The following is a 9,051-nucleotide window of genomic DNA, read 5'->3' as shown; positions in this document are numbered from 1 at the left end:
ATGTCTCCTTTATAAAGTCTCATTCACTTTCAACAGTTCATGCCACCAACACTGGGAGCAGTTATATCAGTAATGAAGCTCTCGGATCAAAAGCAACTTAAGGAAGAACATTGCTTTGACTTAGGTTTCAGAGTGTTAGAAACAATAAAGGTGAGAAGGCACACAGCAAGTGGCTGAACATACTTTGGCCATTGTCCTAGGAAACGGATCGGAAGCAGGACTTCAAAACTGTCCCCTCATGATATTACTTCCTCCAGTGATGCTCAGTCCTAAAAATATTTGTTTTCCCCAAACAGCACTGGGGATCAAATATTCAAATCCAAGAGTAAATGGAAGACATTCAACTCATTAGATAAAAGAAAGACTAGGACACCTTTTCTGACCTTGAACCTATCCACTTTTATTTCCTCCTGAAGCCATTGCTGATTTAAGTCCCATTCTTCATCTCCTTAGGGTGTTTTTCTCTTTGAGTTTCTCAATTCCTGTTGACTACCCATGCCCAGACACAGTTTTCAAAATATCTAACCATGCCAGGGAATAAACCCTAAATCTAATAATGCCAGGAAATTGCTCAATGAATAATCTCAGAAAGACTAACTTCAAGTTAACTGTAGTGTGACTTTTACTTATATCCTAAATTTTAAGCTGCATTTTATTGCCATTTTTCTTTGAACCTCAAACATTTTATGTGCCATATCCTGGAGCTGTTTTCTGACATTCAGATGGGTTACATGTTATTATCTTTCTTTGAAACAGTGTGCTCTACTTTTCCACTCTGCCTATCATAGATCCTTCCAGATTTTAAGAAATAGCTTTCAGAACTTTAACTCCGTCTGTAAATTATTTATATATTTCCCGGTGCCAGTTCAAGGCTCCTTGGAACTAAAAATCAAAATCAATGTCACTGTATGCAAGTTGTACAGAGATTACTTGTCAATGGAGTGCATATTTATTTTGCTCCCACTAGGTCTTTTATTCCAGTGTTGTTAAGGCTAATAGTCTTTTGCTTCTGTGAGTTCTGTAGCTCCTATTTAACTGTCATTTTAACAACTCTTCAAACTCATAGTTCTTCATATACTATACTTTGAACTGATGTATTCTGTTTCTACTTATGTCTGTAATGAAAATAATGAGGGGCTAAATTTATGTCTGTTTCACACAGCTTAATTTCACTTGGAATGTGATTAATATCTATAGCCATATAATATAATTTCTGCACTCTTTTTGAAGAGTTTTGTCCATCCTAAATTAGGCCCCTAATCTACATATTTTATATCACTTGGTGATGCCAATAGGTTTATTGGAGATATTCAGGAGATATATAGACTCCTACTTATACCAACAATTTCATCCAGGCATGGCCACTTCTGAACAGTAACCCTACAATTTGAAAATGATTTCTGACATAAAGTAGGGTTTGAAGTTTTGCGCACCATTTTGCATGAAAGAAAAAGCACTTTAGAAAAAAAATTTCAACGTATTTAAAATATCTTCTGTAATGAATTTTTTAAATAAGCAAATGAAAATTGAGGTGCATTGACTTAAAAATATCCGCAAAGGAAGAAACACTGTAAGAGGTAACATTGAGACAATGAAATTTAATAACACCTTAAGTACTCTGAGTCATGACCACTGAATCTGTGAGTTGTAAATTGTGCTCATTAGCATAATTGAGAATAAGAATATCTGAAAATTTGGTGAATGCAAACTCTTTCTGAACACGTTGTCTAAACATTAATTATCTCAAACATAATAAGTCTGAATTGTTCTTGGCATCACTCACCCAAGTTGTTTCACATAGCTTCACTGGAGCCTTCGTTCTGAACACACATCTGGACTTTTCACCTAACATGCCTTTCTACTATGTGGTAACAAATGAATGATTCTCCAAACACCAGGGCAAACAAATTCAGACTACTTGGTATTTTCTTTTTTCAGCTTTCGTAAAGACACTTTCCATAAGGAAACATGGTGTTTCAGGCAGGACATGGGCAGAGAATCATTAACAGTATACAAGAACTTCCAAATTCCCTTCTTGTATAGACTACCAAAATCAGAAAGCCGCTATACAACCCAATGAAATCTTTATTCAATGCTGGAAAGAGGAAAGTAGCTTAGGGTGTGACATTTCGCATCAAGGATGTTGTTTATCGACTTTTCACAAGCTGACCCTGACTTTCAGGAAATGAAAATGGCCAATTTTCAGTCTGAAGACCCCAAATTTTTATAAAAGGAACCACCGCTCTTCTGAGGATACTCAATGATGTCACTGCAAAGTCCAGATCGCCCAATAGACTGCAAAACCAATTTTGATTGTCAGGTTCCAATCGGTCATCCTGTTCTAAGGGAGTTAGGTTAATGCTGATGGTACGGGGAAGGAGGATACAAAAATGAATTTGAAGTTTTCCAGTGCCACTAGGCATTTTGTGCTGCAGATGGTGACCACATATGTGAACACCAGGATGTATGTCCCTTCTGGGAACCAATAGGTATCTTTCAAAACTATATCAGGGAAAAAAAATGTTTTCCCACATAAATCTAGCTGGGGAGACATTTTGTTAGTGACACAAGTTCCTTTGCCCCCAAACAATGAAATATTCTGTGTGTTAACATTAAAGCTTAAATAAAAGTAAAACAAATTTTGTATTTTTATAAAACTTGATAAAAAAATAGTGTTTCAACAGAGAATTCTTAATACGGGAATATCGAATCACAGAGAAACACTTAAAGAAATGGTAAATGTTCTTAGCCATCAGGGAGATGCAAATCAAAACAGCCCTTGGATTTCCCATTACACCCTTCAGAATGGCTAAGGTCAAAAACTCAAGTGAAAACACATGCTGGAGAGGATGTGGAGAAAAGAAAACCCTCCTCTAATGCTGGTGGGAATGTAAACTTGTACAACCACTTTATAAATCAATCTGGTGCTTTCTCAGAAAACTAGGAATAGTGCTACCTCATGATCCAGCAATAACAGTCCTAGGCATGTATCCAAAGTATGCTCAATTGTACAACAAGGACATTTGTTCAGCCATGTTTGTAGGAGCTCTATTCTTGATAGTCAGAAGCTGGAAAAAACCTACATTTCCGTCAATGGAGGAATGGGCACAGAAACTGTGGAACTCTTAATCAATGGAATACTACTCAGCTATTAAAAACAAGGAAATCATGAAATTTGCAGGCAAATGGTGGGGTCAAGAAAAGATCATCTTGAGTGAGGTATCCCAGAAGCAAAAAGACACACATGGTATATATTCACTGTACTCACTGATAAGTGGATATTAGTCATATAATATAGGATAAACATACTAAAATCTATAATCCTAAAGAAGCTAAACAACAAAGAAGACTCTAGGGAAGATGCCCAATCCTCATTCAGAAGGAAAAACACAACAGACATTGGAAGCAAGAGAAGAGAGGGAAGAGGATAGGGGCCTGAAAAGTCTTTAAGATGGCCTCTGAAAGGCTTTACTGATAGAGGTATGGAAGCAGAGGCTGAGACTTACAGCCAAACTTTGGGCAGAGGGCATGGAATGGGCATGGCATTTTATGAAGGAGAGTGGAGACAGAAAGACATGGACAGGACTGGAGCTCTAAAATGAGACCAACAGAACCAAAAAAAAAAAAAAAAAAAACAAAAAAACAGAGCAGAGACTAATATCCCAACTAAGGACAATGCATGATGAGGACCTAACACCCAAACTCACATGTATCCCATAGTCTCAGTAAACAAGTGGTTTCCCTAGTAAGGGGAGCAGGAGCTGTCTCTGGCATGAACTCAGTGGCTGGCTCTTTGATCACCTCCCCCTGGGGAGTGCAGCCTTGCCAGGCCACAGAGTAAGACAATGCAACCAGTCCTGATGAAACCTGATAGACTAGGGTCAGATAGAAGGGGAGGAGAACCTTCCTTATTAGTGGACTAAGGGAGGGGCATATGGGGAGAAGAGGGAGGGAAGCTGGGGTATGAGGAGATGAGGGAGGGGGCCACAGCCCAGATATAAATTGCATACATTGTAATAAATGATAATAAAAAAGTAAAAAAAAATTAGTGTTTCAAACTGTAGAGTCAACAGAAGTACACAGTTATCAAAAATACATACATGTCACTTGGCATCTCCATCACCTTCAGCTTTCTGTGCCTGGTCTGTTTTGGCATCTCCATTTTCCGCAGGATTATTTGCATCCTTACTGGCATAAACTTTCCTCTTCTTCCCCTTCAGTATCTTCTCTCCTGTCTTCCAGGGAAGAGAAGACATTGGCTTTCTGACATTGGAGGAACAGGTGTAACAGACAAATTGCAGATCTTTTTTTGTGGCTCCTTATTCACCTTGGCTTTATCTTCTTTGACATCCCCTTAGGCCTTTCTTTTGGGTGTGGAGGTGGGGGGCATGTAGGCTCTGGTAGCTGGGATACAGCAGCAGAGTGAGCATTTGGTTTGTCCAGGCAAAGGGAGTGCTGGGGGGGGGGTCGCTCTTGCTGCTTCTTCACACTGCTCTACTGTGTATTTTCAATTGCAGTGTTTTTACTGAATACTTTTCTTAACATGCCCTTAGGACCTTCTGTGTCTGTTCTTGGTGTTCCTGTATAAATCTTCAAGTCTTATCACTCAGTATTAGACAACCGACAAAGTGTCTCATCCCTGGAAAAGACTCATCTTCCTTTTCACAAATAATCAAGAAAATTACAATACTAAGCGTTTATGCACTAAACTCTGCACAATTTCATAAACAGCAAACTATGAAATTAAAGGCATGTATTAACACAAGACCAATGACAGTAGATGATTTCAGTATCACAATTTTTGCACTAAATAGGTCACCTGGATGAAAAATAAACAGAGAAACCTCAAAAGTAATTGACATCTTACATTTAACTAGCCTAACAGATGTACACACACACACACACACACACACACACACCAAAACATATACATTCTATTCAGTAGCACAAGGAAGCTTCTGTAAACTTTTCCCTTTAATTAAAATAACTTTTAATTTAGTTTTCACAATTTTGTTTCAACTTAAATTTAACAAAAAGTGTCCTTTTCTGGCTACAGATTCTGTTTTAGTTTGTGTGTGTTTATTTGCAAGTGATGATACCAAAACTCCAAAATGGCAGTCCTAGACATCAAAGTCCATTAAAACTTGTGGGTATGTGTTGTGTTATCATTGCATTGAATATTTCTTTTCCTAGAGGTAATAATTAGAATGTGTATTATTTCTGGTCAGCCAGAATAAGGACATTCCAAAGGTTAACTGTTTTGCTACAAACACTGCACCTCTTAGCTTCTGAGCAGGGAGCATCAGGCAACAATTTCACTTGAAATATGTTAAATAGAGACTCTTGTGTAGGTCTTGTTCACTTAAACTCTAAGTTAGGGGAGGGGCATGCATGCAGAGGGTGGAGGAAGGGAGGGATTGGGACGGGAGGAGGGAGGGAACCACGGGGGTGGGGATACAAAGTGAATAAAGTGTAATTAAAAAAAAAAAAGAGTGAGGTCCAATCTGAACTATCTGCTTCTCTCCTTGTGCCTTTCTCTTGTCATTTTTTTTTGTGATTATTGGTCTATCTAGTAGCTTGTCTGTTGTCTGTATCTGCCTGACTGTCACTGTGACTCCTATCTGATCTATCTGTGTCTGAATCTGCCCCTGTCCCTGTGTCTGTCCCAAACCCTGGGCTTTACTGTGTATCTGTTTAACAGCACAGAGAATACAACATAGGAAAGGGATGAGGAATTCTTTACCTATGTCTCTGAGTTTGCGTCACCATTCCCACATAACCCAGAAATGCAAACAGCACTGCCACAGATGCTATCAACCAATATCAGTCCCGGATGCAATATTATGGTTGATACTTACTTGTTTTTATCTGATTACAACCTGTTGTTTGTTTTCAGCAAATAATTACCACAACACACACACACACACACACACACACACACATACACACACACACACACACACATACACACACACACACACACACACACACACACACTTTTCTTGGTTGGGGAAAGGAAGAGCACATAACTTGATATTAGCTTAGGTGTAAAGGCCAATCCAAAAATACATGGCAGAGTAAGGTTTATTGCATTGATCTTTGAACAGCTGAGTAAGCTTAAACAGGTTAAGTCCACAGCAGGGTAGCAGGTTAAGTCATAGGGACTCACAACATATTGTTAGCTTTTCTGTGATTTATGCCAAAGTTTCAGCCTCTTTGAAATCAACAGATATTTTTATAAATATTTATCAAGACATATAGAAAATAAAACAGAGATATGGAGACTACTTCCTAAAATTTTGTAAAAATGTTGAAATGTTGTTCTCAAGAAAAGATTGGAAGGTGAAAATTTATAGGAAGTACAAAATTTATCACAGTGTAGGTAGCAATTTAAAAGCAGGAATAATATTAGTCTTGTCAAGGGAAATATGTCAACTGAGACTAAACAGGCTAGGATGACATAGCTGAGGTTATTAGTAGGGAGGCAGATTCCACACAGTACATTAAAAAGTGACGATAAAGAGTTCAAATAAATAACCAGTGAATGAAAGTCTAGAAGGTGCTACTGAGCCTTTGAGATTCTCATCACATAAGTGAATACTATTTTATGAATAACTGTTAAGCTAGGGCTGCTTGTTAGAAATCACTAATGTAAAGCAAGAACGGTCTTTTGATTTTATATTCATTCCATTTGAAGTTAATGCCTCCCAAAGGTACTGTAATTATTGTTATGATGGTAGAAAATGTCTTTTGAATTTAATATCGTACACTCTCTGCAATAAAAGTTTAGATTTGGGAGGCGGTGAGTGGTTTTGTTCAGGATGGAAGTTAGATGGGATTCTATGTATATTTGATCAAAAATGACAGCTATACAAATGAAAATGACAGGGGTAAAAAAGATGAAAGGGTTTTAATCACAACAGTAAAGGTCATTTGTAAAATAGACTGCATGTATTTGTCTATTTTACTCAAGAAAGTATTTGTTTTATAGAAGTTTGTTTTTCTTAATTAATAAAGTATATTTAAAGTTCAGAATTATTTCCATTCACAAGATTTACAAATGTCTAAACTATTATTGGTAATAACAGTAAAATTTACTGGATGACAATGATATTCTGGGTAGTGCTTGAGCAAGACAGACTTGTGATAGAAAAAAAAGAGCATGGTAGAACTTTTCTTGAAAAAAGAAAACATATGCACAAGAAGTATTACACAGATTTCATGTTATATTTAGAAATATATGTATATAATGTATATATACATATGCATATATTCATGCAATAATAATTAGTGAAAGACGAGACCATAAAATTGATGGATGCTAGGGAGAGGTATGTGGGAGAGTTCGGAGGGATCAAAAGGAACAGATGCTGTAATTATAACGATCTGAAAAGTAAAATAAAAGGTTTCTAATAATAAAATTAAAGATTTCAGATAAATAGTAACTTTCTCATATTCATACATGTAATGTTAAGTTGTAGTTCAAGCACAGAATAACTGGTGACTGTAGCTCAAATTTATATTTTAGGCTGCAATATGTTCATATGTAAATATCACATTAAAATAGTTTTAAATTTTATTAGAGGGATGTATGCAAGTGTGTGTGTGTGTGTGTGTGTGTGTGTGTGTGTGTGTAGTTCAGAGGACAGTTTATGGGAGTCATTTCTCTCCTTTTACCATAAGGGTTTCAGGAATAATTTATGTTGTAGGAAAAACAATTAACTGTAATTTACCAAAAACCTTATGTATAAAGACACAGTGTAAGTTGGGAAATGTTTTAACTCCCATTCACTCCTATCAAATTAATACCAAACTAACGTAGGCATTTTTGTCTATTGTCCCTTATTGTGGGAGCTCTGCATGGAGACTGTGTATTGAGTGTCTTTACTATTCTTTCATCACAGAGGTTTTGGGTGGGTGTTATAGTGCAACAACCACGAGAGAGCTCGTTGAAATGAGGATATCGATGCTAAGTATTAAAAAAATAAAAAGTAATTAAGGCAAGAAAAGGCTACCTCAGAACTCTTGTAGGTAAAACACATAAATCGAAAAGATTCACATCACAAATGATATTGTCCCAACAATATGCAGGAAAATATGGGCACAAATAGAATTGAAAGGTTTAAAGACAGAACTCAAATTAAATTATGACATAAAAGGAAAAAGAAAATTCTATGATTGTTTATGCTTTTATTTTATTGTCCTTTAGAAACTGAATGAAAAAACTGACATCATTAACTAAAGGGTAAAGGAGGCTTCATGTGTCCTTGACAAGGACATGGAGGAATGAAATCTCTATTCTTCATGAGTTTAAAATTGGTCTTTCGAATATGAAATTTCTCATAGTGATCTGGGCTGCTTTGAAGGATTAATGAAGTCAATGTTTTAAATAGGAAAATAAGAAAGAGAAGAAAAGAAAGGCTAGTGTCCTATCATAGGGAAATGCTGATGGCAGCTCAATCTTCAAGTGAGTTTCCTAGCAAGGGGAACAGGGGCTGTCTCTGCCATGAACTCAGTGGCTGGCTCTTTGATCACCTCCCCATGATGGGGAAGGGGAATAGCTTTACCGGGCCACAGAGGAAGACAGTGCAGACAGTCCTGATTATACTTGATAGACTAGGGTCAGGCGGAAGGGGAGTAAGTCCTCCCCTATCATCGGACTAGGAGAGGGTCATGGGAGGAGAAAGAGAGGGAAGGTGGGATTGCAAGGAGATGAAGGGGTAGGCTACAGCTAGGATACAAAGTAAATAAATTGTACTAAATAAAAAATAAAAAGGACACAATATATGTCCTCCATGCAGTATCATAAAGAGACTTGCACTGATCATCAAATAAAAAAAAATCACAATTCACAATCAATCTTAAATTTTCTTCCATCTTAGAATTTCTGAATCATACTTTGTTGGTATGTGGTTGAGCTCTTTCTAGCATGATGTCACTTGGTTTTGTTTGTTTAATTAATTAATTAGTTAATGAATTAATATTTAATTGTGTTAGGCCCAGAAAATAGAATTTGTCACTTTAGCACAGTTGTAGGAAATGCAGATGCAA

The 9,051-nt window shown here is 36.9% G+C and overlaps 1 pseudogene; it reads right to left on the bottom strand.

Moving 5' to 3' along the window:
* Positions 1–4,103: 4,103 nt before the first annotated feature.
* LOC110544242 (non-histone chromosomal protein HMG-17-like) lies at positions 4,104–4,390 on the bottom strand (annotated as a pseudogene).
* Between the last annotated feature and the right edge of the window lie 4,661 nt (positions 4,391–9,051).

This window comes from Meriones unguiculatus, chromosome 3 (genome assembly GCF_030254825.1).
Source record: "Meriones unguiculatus strain TT.TT164.6M chromosome 3, Bangor_MerUng_6.1, whole genome shotgun sequence".
Classification (NCBI taxonomy): Eukaryota; Metazoa; Chordata; class Mammalia; order Rodentia; family Muridae; genus Meriones; species Meriones unguiculatus.
The sequence above is the reverse complement of the archived record's forward strand: the minus strand, read 5'-3'. Positions and strand labels throughout refer to the sequence as shown.